Source organism: Dendrobates tinctorius, unplaced genomic scaffold (genome assembly GCF_039654945.1).
Source record: "Dendrobates tinctorius isolate UK_male_01 unplaced genomic scaffold, ASM3965494v1 ptg000332l, whole genome shotgun sequence".
In the NCBI taxonomy this organism is placed as follows: domain Eukaryota; kingdom Metazoa; phylum Chordata; class Amphibia; order Anura; family Dendrobatidae; genus Dendrobates; species Dendrobates tinctorius.
Window position 1 is genome coordinate 15,765,221 of NW_027361998.1, and position 13,689 is coordinate 15,778,909.

Below are 13,689 nucleotides of genomic sequence, written 5' to 3' on the forward strand. Positions count from 1 at the left end.
GTGAGGTGGATCCTCGAAGCCCAAAGTTCAGGTGGAAGCACAGGCGTCGGTACAGCAGGCAGGTGAGGCATGCGGGAGACAGGTAGCAGATGTCCTGGAGACAGCAAACCAATAACAGAGGTACTGGAAGCCGCAAGCAGACCGGAGATGTGAGGAAGATCACAGACAGGTAGCAGAGGTACTGTAAGCTTCAGGTAGACTACACATGGACAAGAGACATCCTAGAAGCTGGAGGAAGACATGTAGCACAGGTCCTGGAACACCGGGAACAGGAAACAGAGATACCGGAAGCTGCATGCACACCAAAGACATCCAGGAAACCGCACGCAGGTAGCAGAGGTCCTGGAAAACTGGGAACACGTAGGAGAGGTCCTGGAAGACCAAGAACAGGTAGCAGAGGTCTTGGAAGAACAGGAACAGGTAGCAGAGGTCCTGGAAGACCGGGAACAGGTAGGAGAGGTCCTGGAGGACCGGGAACAGGTAGGAGAGATCCTGGAGGCCCGGGAACAGGTAGGAGAGATCCTGCAAGACCGGGAAAAGGTAGGAGAGGTCCTGCAAGACCGGGAACAGGGAGACGAGGTCCTGGAAGACCGGCAACAGGTAGGAGAGGTCCTGGAAGACTGGGAACAGATAAGAGAGGTCCTGGAAGATCGGGAACAGGTAAGAGAGGTCCTGGAAGACCGGGAACAGCTAGGAGAGGTCGTGGAAGACCGGGAACAGGAAAGAGAGATCCTGGAAGACCGGGAACAGGAAGTAAAGGTCCTGGAGGACCAGGAAAAGGTAGGAGAGGTCCTGGAAGACAGGAAACAGGTATGAGAAGTCCTGGAAGACCGGGTACAGGTAGGAGAGGTCATGGAAGACCGGGAACAGGTAGGAGAGGTCCTGCAAGATCGGGAAGAGGTAGGAGAGGTCCTGGTGGACCAGGAACAGGTAGGAGTGGTCCTGGTGGACCGGGAACAGGTAGGAGAGGTCCTGGAAGACCGTCGACAGGTAGGAGAGGTCCTGGTAGACCGGGGACAGGAAGGAGAGGTCCTGGAGGACCGGGAACAGGTAGGAGAGGTCCTGGTGGACCGGGAACAGGTAGGAGAGGTCCTGGTGGACCAGGAACAGGTAGGAGAGGTCCTGGTGGACCAGGAACAGGTAGGAAAGGTCCTGGAAGACCGGGAACAGGTAGGAGAGGTCCTGGAGGAGCGGGAACAGGTAGGAGAGATACTGGACGACCGGTAACAGGTAGGAGAGGTCCTGGTGGACTGGGAACAAGTACCAGAGGTTCTTGAGGAACGGGAACAGGTAGGAAAGGTCCTGGAAGACCAGGAACAAGCAGGAGAGGTCCAGGAGGACCAGGAACAGGTAGCAGAGGTCTTTGAGGACTGGGAACAGGTAGGAGAGGTCCTGGAGGACCGGGAACAGGTAACTACATGACTGGGACATGTGCACAAACTAAATTTGTCTTAATTTCCAGACACCAGTGTGTCTCCTGGTAGCTCTTATATAGGCATTGGTAGATGAACACAAGGGAGCACGCAGGGCTGCTTGCAAAATCTGACGTGGAGCACCAGAGAGTTTAGCGGACAGGGGCGCAGGGAGCAGAGAACAGACACGGGACAGGTGTGTAACATTTGTGGTCAGTACGAATATGAAACAACCGGCTTTTGTGGTGACACTTTTCTGTGTCTTTGTAATTAGGCTCTTCCTGAATTCAAGGCCACGAGAGTCCCATGGCCGATGTGGAGACTGTGGGGCCAGACATGAATATTGTGTGATATGTATGGAAAGCTAAAATAGTGATAGGAAATGAGAAGTTATTATCTCTCGCCTGGGACCTTCAGGGGGGCAGAGATCCTTAAGATCGGGGATCTCATCACTTTTGGTACCTGAGCCCACCTCTCATTTGCCGACCCCACTTGAGGTCACCGGGGGAGGCTGGTGGCAATGGCTGGAACCTGGTATAAGCACGTTCTGACATAGACCGACCCGTGATCAGCGCTGGAGGTGCAGGCGCTGTACGGACGGCGCCGGCCCTATGACAGCAGGGCTAGTGACCATGAGTTGGATTCTCCCGGGACGGATGATGATGAAGGGTGGAAAAGGCTGTGCCCAATAACCAGCCGGGTAGCAATAGTTGTGGTTGTGTCGTCCATCAATCGTCAGTCGATTGTGTGACTGTCGTGACGATTGTTGGCAGCGGTGACAGATCTTCTGGAGCTCCGTTATTCCAGTGTGTGATCTGACTGTATGTGAGCGCCCCTCTGTGTATCACACGTGCACGGCTCGGTATACCGCGCACACAGACGGCGGGCTCTAGGACCCGGCGGCGTGCTCTCCCGGCTGCCGCACTGATCGGGGAGGAGGAGGAGGCGGCGGCGGCGGCGGCAGCAGAGCCCGGGGGGGACACAGACGAGGAGTGAGGGGGACACAGGCAGGAGGAGGAGGACAGGACCCCCCATCCGCGGACACCGACCCGGCCTGGTGAGCACCGCGCTGTACCCCGACATTACACCGGGGCATCTCCGCCGCCGCCGTGCGCCCCTGCACGAAGACCGCCCTGCCCGCCCGGTGCTGCAGCCGCCCGTCCTCTGCCAGCGCTGCCCTTGAGCGCAGGCCCGGCCGCCGACACAGGATGTGGGAGGAGGCGGCACACCGACACTGCGCCCCGGGCTGCCGGCCCCGGCTCTGCCGAGCACACCTGTAGCCTGCGGGGAGGTCACGGGGGGTGAGCGGCGGCCGGCACCCCTGTCCTCCCGTCACCCGGCCGGCACCCCCGTCCTCCCGTCACCCGGCCGGCACCCCCGTCCTCCCGTCACCCGGCCGGCACCCCCGTCCTCCCGTCACCCGGCCGGCACCCCCGTCCTCCCGTCACCCGGCCGGCACCCCCGTCCTCCCGTCACCCGGCCGGCACCCCCGTCCTCCCGTCACCCCCGTCCTCCCGTCACCCGGCCGGCACCCCCGTCCTCCCGTCACCCCTGTACCCCCGTCCTCCCGTCCTCCCGTCACCCCTGTACCCCCGTCCTCCCGTCCTCCCGTCCTCCCGTCACCCCTGTACCCCCGTCCTCCCGTCCTCCCGTCACCCCTGTCCTCCCGTCACCCGGCCGGCACCCCCGTCCTCCCGTCACCCCTGTCCTCCCGTCACCCGGCCGTCACCCCTGTCCTCCCGTCACCCGGCCGGCACCCCTGTCCTCCCGTCACCCGGCCGGCACCCCTGTCCTCCCGTCACCCGGCCGGCACCCCCGTCCTCCCGTCACCCGGCCGGCACCCCCGTCCTCCCGTCACCCGGCCGGCATCCCCGTCCTCCCGTCACCCCTGTCCTCCCGTCACCCCTGTCCTCCCGTCACCCCTGTCCTCCCGTCACCCCCGTCCTCCCGTCACCCCCGTCCTCCCGTCACCCGGCCGGCACCCCTGTCCTCCCGTCACCCCCGTCCTCCCGTCACCCGGCCGGCACCCCCGTCCTCCCGTCACCCGGCCGTCACCCCTGTCCTCCCGTCACCCCGCCGGCACCCCCGTCCTCCCGTCACCCGGCCGTCACCCCTGTCCTCCCGTCACCCCTGTCCTCCCGTCACCCGGCCGGCACCCCTGTCCTCCCGTCACCCGGCCGGCACCCCTGTCCTCCCGTCACCCGGCCGGCACCCCTGTCCTCCCGTCACCCCTGTCCTCCCGTCACCCCTGTCCTCCCGTCACCCCTGTCCTCCCGTCACCCCTGTACCCCCGTCCTCCCGTCACCCCTGTACCCCCGTCCTCCCGTCACCCGGCCGGCACCCCTGTCCTCCCGTCACCCCTGTCCTCCCGTCACCCCTGTCCTCCCGTCACCCCCGTCCTCCCGTCACCCCCGTCCTCCCGTCACCCCCGTCCTCCCGTCACCCCCGTCCTCCCGTCACCCCCGTCCTCCCGTCACCCCCGTCCTCCCGTCACCCGGCCGGCACCCCTGTCCTCCCGTCACCCCCGTCCTCCCGTCACCCGGCTGGCACCCCCGTCCTCCCGTCACCCGGCCGTCACCCCTGTCCTCCCGTCACCCCGCCGGCACCCCCGTCCTCCCGTCACCCGGCCGTCACCCCTGTCCTCCCGTCACCCCTGTCCTCCCGTCACCCGGCCGGCACCCCTGTCCTCCCGTCACCCGGCCGGCACCCCTGTCCTCCCGTCACCCCTGTCCTCCCGTCACCCCTGTCCTCCCGTCACCCCTGTACCCCCGTCCTCCCGTCACCCCTGTACCCCCGTCCTCCCGTCACCCGGCCGGCACCCCCGTCCTCCCGTCACCCCTGTCCTCCCGTCACCCGGCCGGCACCCCCGTCCTCCCGTCACCCGGCCGTCACCCCTGTCCTCCCGTCACCCGGCCGGCACCCCCGTCCTCCCGTCACCCGGCCGGCACCCCCGTCCTCCCGTCACCCGGCCGGCACCCCCGTCCTCCCGTCACCCGGCCGGCACCCCCGTCCTCCCGTCACCCGGCCGGCACCCCCGTCCTCCCGTCACCCGGCCGGCATCCCCGTCCTCCCGTCACCCCTGTCCTCCCGTCACCCCTGTCCTCCCGTCACCCCCGTCCTCCCGTCACCCCCGTCCTCCCGTCACCCCCGTCCTCCCGTCACCCCCGTCCTCCCGTCACCCCCGTCCTCCCGTCACCCGGCCGGCACCCCTGTCCTCCCGTCACCCCCGTCCTCCCGTCACCCGGCCGGCACCCCCGTCCTCCCGTCACCCGGCCGTCACCCCTGTCCTCCCGTCACCCCGCCGGCACCCCCGTCCGGCCGTCACCCCTGTCCTCCCGTCACCCCTGTCCTCCCGTCACCCGGCCGGCACCCCTGTCCTCCCGTCACCCGGCCGGCACCCCTGTCCTCCCGGCACCCCCGTCCTCCCGTCCCCCGGCCGGCACCCCCGTCCTCCCGTCCCCCGGCCGGCACCCCCGTCCTCCCGTCCCCCGGCCGGCACCCCCGTCCTCCCGTCCCCCGGCCGGCACCCCCGTCCTCCCGTCCCCCGGCCGGCACCCCCGTCCTCCCGTCCCCCGGCCGGCACCCCCGTCCTCCCGTCGCCCGGCCGGCACCCCCGTCCTCCCGTCGCCCGGCCGGCACCCCCGTCCTCCCGTCGCCCGGCCGGCACCCCCGTCCTCCCGTCGCCCGGCCGGCACCCCCGTCCTCCCGTCGCCCGGCCGGCACCCCCGTCCTCCCGTCGCCCGGCCCGCACCCCCGTCCTCCCGTCGCCCGGCCCGCACCCCCGTCCTCCCGTCGCCCGGCCCGCCTTACATGTGTAATAACTCTCACCTCCGTGTCTGTTGATACACATCTAGTAATACGCACACACGTCTGGTGATACACATCTAGTAATACACACGTCTGGTGACACACATCTAGTAATACGCACACACGTCTGGTGATACACATCTAGTAATACGCACACACGTCTGGTGACACACATCTAGTAATACGCACACACGTCTGGTGACACACATCTAGTAATACACACGTTTGGTGACACACATCTAGTAATACGCACACACGTCTGGTGACACACATCTAGTAATACGCACACGTTTGGTGACACACATCTAGTAATACGCACACACGTCTGGTGACACACATCTAGTAATACACACGTTTGGTGACACACATCTAGTAATACGCACACACGTCTGGTGATACACATCTAGTAATACGCACACACGTCTGGTGACACACATCTAGTAATACGCACACACGTCTGGTGACACACATCTAGTAATACGCACACACGTCTGGTGACACACATCTAGTAATACGCACACACGTCTGGTGACACACATCTAGTAATACGCACACACGTCTGGTGACACACATCTAGTAATACGCACACACGTCTGGTGACACACATCTAGTAATACGCACACACGTCTGGTGACACACATCTAGTAATACGCACACACGTCTGGTGACACACATCTAGTAATACGCACACACGTCTGGTGACACACATCTAGTAATACGCACACACGTCTGGTGACACACATCTAGTAATACGCACACACGTCTGGTGATACACATCTAGTAATACACACACGTCTGGTGACACACATCTAATAATACGCACACACGTCTGGTGACACACATGTAGTAATACACACACGTCTGGTGACACACATCTAGTAATACGCACACACGTCTGGTGACACACATCTAGTAATACGCACACACGTCTGGTGACACACATCTAGTAATACGCACACGCGTCTGGTGACACACATCTAATAATACGCACACACGTCTGGTGACACACATGTAGTAATACACACACGTCTGGTGACACACATGTAGTAATACACACACGTCTGGTGACACACATCTAGTAATACGCACACACGTCTGGTGACACACATCTAGTAATACGCACACACGTCTGGTGACACACATCTAGTAATACGCACACACGTCTGGTGACACACATCTAGTAATACGCACACACGTCTGGTGACACACATCTAGTAATACGCACACACGTCTGGTGACACACATCTAATAATACGCACACACGTCTGGTGACACACATGTAGTAATACACACACGTCTGGTGACACACGTAGTAATACACACACGTCTGGTGACACACATCTAGTAATACGCACACACGTCTGGTGACACACATCTAGTAATACGCACACACGTCTGGTGACACACATCTAGTAATACGCACACACGTCTGGTGACACACATCTAGTAATACGCACACACGTCTGGTGACACACATCTAGTAATACGCACACACGTCTGGTGATACACATCTAGTAATACACACACGTCTGGTGACACACATCTAATAATACGCACACACGTCTGGTGACACACGTAGTAATACACACACGTCTGGTGACACACATGTAGTAATACACACACGTCTGGTGACACACATCTAGTAATACGCACACACGTCTGGTGACACACATCTAGTAATACGCACACACGTCTGGTGATACACATCTAGTAATACACACACACGTCTGGTGACACACGTCTGGTGATACACATCTAGTAATACGCACGTCTGGTGATACACATCTAGTAATACACACACACACACGTCTGGTGATACACATCTAGTAATACACACACGTCTGGTGACACACATCTAGTAATACCCACACACGTCTGGTGATACACATCTAGTAATACACACACACGTCTGGTGACACACATGTAGTAATACACACACACGTCTGGTGACACACATCTAGTAATACCCACACACGTCTGGTGATACACATCTAGTAATACGCACGTCTGGTGATACACATTTAGTAATACACACACACGTCTGGTGATACACATCTAGTAATGCACACACACGTCTGGTGATACACATCTAGTAATACACACACACGTCTGGTGACACACGTCTGGTGATACACATCTAGTAATACGCACGTCTGGTGATACACATCTAGTAATACACACACACACACACGTCTGGTGATACACATCTAGTAATACACACACGTCTGGTGACACACATCTAGTAATACCCACACACGTCTGGTGATACACATCTAGTAATACACACACACGTCTGGTGACACACATCTAGTAATACCCACACACGTCTGGTGATACACATCTAGTAATACGCACGTCTGGTGATACACATTTAGTAATACACACACACGTCTGGTGATACACATCTAGTAATACCCACACACGTCTGGTGATACACATCTAGTAATACACACACACGTCTGGTGACACACATGTAGTAATACACACACACGTCTGGTGACACACATCTAGTAATACCCACACACGTCTGGTGATACACATCTAGTAATACGCACGTCTGGTGATACACATTTAGTAATACACACACACGTCTGGTGATACACATCTAGTAATACACACACATGTCTGGTGACACACATCTAGTAATACACACACACGTCTGGTGATACACATCTAGTAATACACACACATGTCTGGTGACACACATCTAGTAATACACACACACGTCTGGTGATACACATCTAGTAATGCACACACACGTCTGGTGACGCACGTCTGGTGATACACATCTAGTAATACGCACGTCTGGTGATACACATCTAGTAATACACACACACGTCTGGTGATACACATGTAGTAATACACACGTCTGGTGATACACATCTAGTAATACACACACGTCTGGTGACACACATCTAGTAATACGCACGTCTGGTGATACACATCTAGTAATACATACACACGTCTGGTGACACACATCTAGTAATACACACGTCTGGTGATACACATCTAGTAATACACACGTCTGGTGATACACATCTAGTAATACACACGTCTGGTGACACACATCTAGTAATACACGCACACGTCAGGTGACACACATCTAGTAATACGCACACACGTCTGGTGACACACATCTAGTAATACACGCACACGTCTGGTGACACACATCTAGTAATACACGCACACGTCTGGTGACACACATCTAGTAATACACGCACACGTCTGGTGATACACATCTAGTAATACACACGTCTGGTGATACACATCTAGTAATACACACGTCTGGTGACACACATCTAGTAATACACACACACGTCTGGTGATACACATCTAGTAATACACACGTCTGGTGACACACATCTAGTAATACACACACACGTCTGGTGACACACATCTAGTAATACACGCACACGTCTGGTGATACACATCTAGTAATACACACGTCTGGTGATACACATCTAGTAATACACACGTCTGGTGACACACATCTAGTAATACACACACACGTCTGGTGATACACATCTAGTAATACACACGTCTGGTGACACACATCTAGTAATACACGCACACGTCTGGTGACACACATCTAGTAATACACACGTCTGGTGATACACATCTAGTAATACACACGTCTGGTGATACACATCTAGTAATACACGCACACGTCTAGTGACACACATCTAGTAATACACACACACGTCTGGTGATACACATCTAGTAATACACACGTCTGGTGACACACATCTAGTAATACACACGTCTGGTGATACACATCTAGTAATACACACGTCTGGTGACACATCTAGTAATACACACGTCTGGTGACACACATCTAGTAATACACACACACGTCTGGTGATACACATCTAGTAATACACACGTCTGGTGACACACATCTAGTAATACACACACACGTCTGGTGACACACATCTAGTAATACACGCACACGTCTGGTGATACACATCTAGTAATACACACGTCTGGTGATACACATCTAGTAATACACACGTCTGGTGACACACATCTAGTAATACACACACACGTCTGGTGATACACATCTAGTAATACACACGTCTGGTGACACACATCTAGTAATACACGCACACGTCTGGTGACACACATCTAGTAATACACACGTCAGGTGATACACATCTAGTAATACACACGTCTGGTGATACACATCTAGTAATACACGCACACGTCTAGTGACACACATCTAGTAATACACACACACGTCTGGTGATACACATCTAGTAATACACACACACGTCTGGTGATACACATCTAGTAATACACACACGTCTGGTGACACACATCTAGTAATACACACGTCTGGTGACACACATCTAGTAATACACACGTCTAGTGACACACATCTAGTAATACACACACGTCTGGTGACACACATCTAGTAATACACACACGTCTGGTGATACACATCTAGTAATACACACGTCTGGTGACACACATCTAGTAATACACACACACGTCTGGTGACACACATCTAGTAATACACACACACGTCTGGTGATACACATCTAGTAATACTCTAGGAAGTCCGTGTCCACCATAAAGAGAAGACTTCATGAGAGCAAATCCAGAGTGGTCACCACAAGGTGCAAACTATTAATCAGCGGGAAAAGAGAAAGGCCTGATTAGACTTTGCCAAAAACATCTTAAGATGCCGTCCAGTTCTGGAAAAGCAAAACGAAGATCAACCTGTACCAAAATGATGAGAAGAGGAAAGTCTGGAGAAGGCTTGGTGCGGCTACTGATCCTCGGCACATTCAGTGTGACACATGGTGGAGGTGGTGTGATGGTGCGGGCTTGTATGGCCTCCAATGTCATCCGGTCTCTAGTGGTTATTGATGATGTGACGCAATACAGAAGTGGCCAGTTAAATCCTGTGTGTACAGGGTGATACTTTCTGCTTGGATCCATCGAAACGCATCAAGGTTGATGGACAACGCTTCGCAGGACAGACGGACAATGACCCAAAACATCCGTCGAAAGCAAAGAAGTGGAGTATTCTGCAATGGCCGAGTCATCCCCAGATCTAAGCCTATGGGACCGCATTTCACTGGCTGAAGACAAAACTGATGGCAGAAAGATCCAAAAACAAGTGAGAACTGAAGTCACTGGAAGAAAGGTGGTAAAGCCTCACACCTGAGAATAGCGATGATGACAGTCGTGACCTCCAGACTTCTGGCCATCATTGCTACAAAGCCACACACAGGAGCAAACCAGCGATGGTGACGCCCATGGCCTCCAGACTTCATGCCGTAATTACTGTAAAGCCTCACACAGGAGCAAACCAGCGATGGTGAAGGCCATGGCCTCCAGACTTCAGGCCGTGATTACTGTAAAGCCTCACACAGGAGCAAACCAGCGATGGTGACGTTCATGGCCTCCAGACTTCAGGCCGTAATTACTGTAAAGCCTCACACAGGAGCAAACCAGCGATGGTGACGTCCATGGCCTCCAGACTTCAGGCCATGATTACTGTAAAACCTCACACAGGAGGACACCAATGATGGTGACGGCCATGGCCTCCAGACTTCAGGCTGTCATTGGTGCAAAACCTCACACAGTAGAAGACAAGCGATGGTGAAGGCCATGGCCTCTAGACCTCAGCCCGTAATTACTGTAAAGCCTCACACAGGAGCAAACCAGCGATGGTGACGTCCATGGCCTCCAGACTTCAAGCCGTAATTACTGTAAAGCCTCACACAGGAGCAAACCAGCGATGGTGACGTCCATGGCCTCCAGACTTCAGGCCATGATTACTGTAAAACCTCACACAGGAGGACACCAATGATGGTGACGGCCATGGCCTCCAGACTTCAGGCTGTCATTGGTGCAAAACCTCACACAGTAGAAGACAAGCGATGGTGAAGGCCATGGCCTCTAGACTTCAGGCCGTAATTACTGTAAAGCCTCACACAGGAGCAAACCAGCGATGGTGACGTCCATGGCCTCCAGACTTCAGGCCATGATTACTATAAAGCCTCACACAGGAGCACACCAGCGATGGTGACATCCATGGCCTCCAGACTTCAGGCCGTAATTACTGTAAAGCCTCACACAGGAGCAAACTAGTGATGGTGATGTCCATGGCCTCCAGACTTCAGGCCATGATTACTGTAAAACCTCACACAGGAGGACACCAATGATGGTGACGGCCATGGCCTCCAGACTTCAGGCTGTCATTGGTGCAAAACCTCACACAGTAGAAGACAAGCCATGGTGAAGGCCATGGCCTCCCAGACTTCAGGCCATCATTGCTGAAAAGCCTCAAACAGGAGGACACCAGCGATGGTGACGGCCATGGCCTCTAGACTTCAGGCCGTCATTGCTGCAAAGGATTCTCTACAAAGGGGTAAACGTGGACATTTTATTTATGGTAAAGTATATTTGTCCAATTACTTCTGAGCCCCTGAAATGAGGAGGATTTGTAGGAAAATGGCTGCAATTCCTGAACGTTTCTCCAAATATTTTTGCTCAACCCCTTTAATTTAACATGACAGGCTCCACTTCCATTGTTTCGCAGTTGTTTTATTTTACATCCAAAGTAGCAAAATAGTGACCTGCAGAGCTGAAATCATGGTAGATTCGTCACCCGCACCTGTAGCTCTGGTGATTCATGTCTAATCATACATGTCTGCTGACACATCTACACGTCTGATGATATACACCTCTGTCGGAGACATGTACACGTCTGTCGGGGCTCATACATTTTGTGGACACGTTGGTGGCTGCACATACGTGTTTCGTACATGTTTGGGATTGATATGAATCGTCTCGTGGTGCCGGGAGGCCGCTGACGTCTCCTGTTTATGTTGCCCCAAGGGGGTATCGCAGGAGCAGGCAGCACATTGGTGGCGGTGGAGGAGGAGGCAGGGTGTGCGCCGCTGCCTCTATATGGGGGACAGGGATGTAATCTGCAGATAATCTCATCCGTCTTCTCTTCGTCCTCATTTACCCCCTGAGTTCTCTGCTGTAATCAGACACAGCTTTGTACTCTGGCTGTGAGAAAGAGGAGATTTAACCCTTGCATGGGCAGCTCACAGAGGGTTAATGCGTGGTCCGAGGCCTGTGTCGCCCGCCGTGTGAGCAGGGCCTGGCCGGACCCTGACTCCCCGTCCCTGCCTCCTCAGTGTGGTCATCCGCCTGATACGGGAGGCCTACGCTGTGTGTGTGTGGATCCAAACTGAGGGAGCGGCGTGCAACTAACCTAGTAACATAGCAAGGCCGAAGAAAGCCATGTGTCCATCCAGTTCAGCCTATATTCCATCAGAATAAATCCCCAGATCTCCGTCCTTCTAAAGAACCTAACAGTAACTGTAAGATACAATATTGTTACGCTCCAGGAAGACATCCAGGCCTCTCTTGAACCCCCGACTGAGTTCGCCATCACCACCTCCTCAGGCAGGGAATTCCAGATTCTCACTGCCCTAACAGTAAAGAATCCTCTTCTGTGTTGGTGGAGAAACCTTCTCTCCTCCAGACGCAGAGAATGCCCCCTTGTGACCGTCACCTTCCTTGGTATAAACAGATCCTCGGAGAGAAATTTGTATTGTCCCCTTATATACTTATACATGGTTATTAGATCGCCCCTCAGTCGTCTTTTTTCTAGACTAAATAATCCTAATTTTGCTAATCTCTGGGTATTGTAGTTCCCGCATCCCCTTTATTAATTTTGTTGCCCTCCTTTGTACCCGCTCTAGTTCCATTATATCCTTCCTTAGCACCGGTGCCCAAAACTGTACACAGTCCTCCATGTGCGGTCTAACCAGGAATTTGTACAGAGGCAGTATAATGCTCTCCTCATGTGTATCCAGACCTCTTTTAATGCCCCCCCATGGTCCTGTTTGCCTTGGCAGCTGCTGCGTGGTGGGGGTTCTAGTATCATAAAGTAAAGAAGAGGTTTCTATCATTCATATCTATGGTATGTGGTGTATAACTGCGCGCGACAGAAAGGAGGATGCACAGCATGAAGGACGCTTCTCCTGGGATTTATTGGCCCTGTAAGTGGATATTGGCCCCGTCTGTGTTGTGGAGCTGGCGCTCCCTCCGTCGTCTGTGGAGCTGGCGCTCCCTCCGTCGTCTGTGGAGCTGGCGCTCCCTCCGTCGTCTGTGGAGCTGGCGCTCCCTCCGTCGTCTGTGGAGCTGGCGCTCCCTCCGTCGTCTGTGGAGCTGGCGCTCCCTCCGTCGTCTGTGGAGCTGGCGCTCCCTCCGTCGTCTGTGGAGCTGGCGCTCCCTCCGTCGTCTGTGGAGCTGGCGCTCCCTCCGTCGTCTGTGGAGCTGGCGCTCCCTCCGTCGTCTGTGGAGCTGGCGCTCCCTCCGTCGTCTGTGGAGCTGGCGCTCCCTCCGTCGTCTGTGGAGCTGGCGCTCCCTCCGTCGTCTGTGTTGTGGAGCTGGCGCTCCCTCCGCCGTCTGTGTTGAGGAGCTGGCGCTCCCTCCGCCG

General features: G+C 55.3%; 1 protein-coding gene across 2 annotated transcripts in view; it reads left to right on the top strand.

Annotated features, from left to right (window-relative positions):
• Nucleotides 1–2,249: 2,249 nt before the first annotated feature.
• The window catches only part of DNMT3A (DNA methyltransferase 3 alpha), a 243,543-nt gene continuing 232,103 nt past the window's right edge, over nt 2,250–13,689 (top strand). The window contains exon 1 of one of the 2 annotated variants that reach the window (XM_073562042.1): nt 2,250–2,469. The gene's annotated coding sequence lies outside the window, so the exon portion shown is untranslated. The remainder of the gene's footprint in view (nt 2,470–13,689) is intronic. The other variant, XM_073562041.1, reaches the window with a different exon arrangement.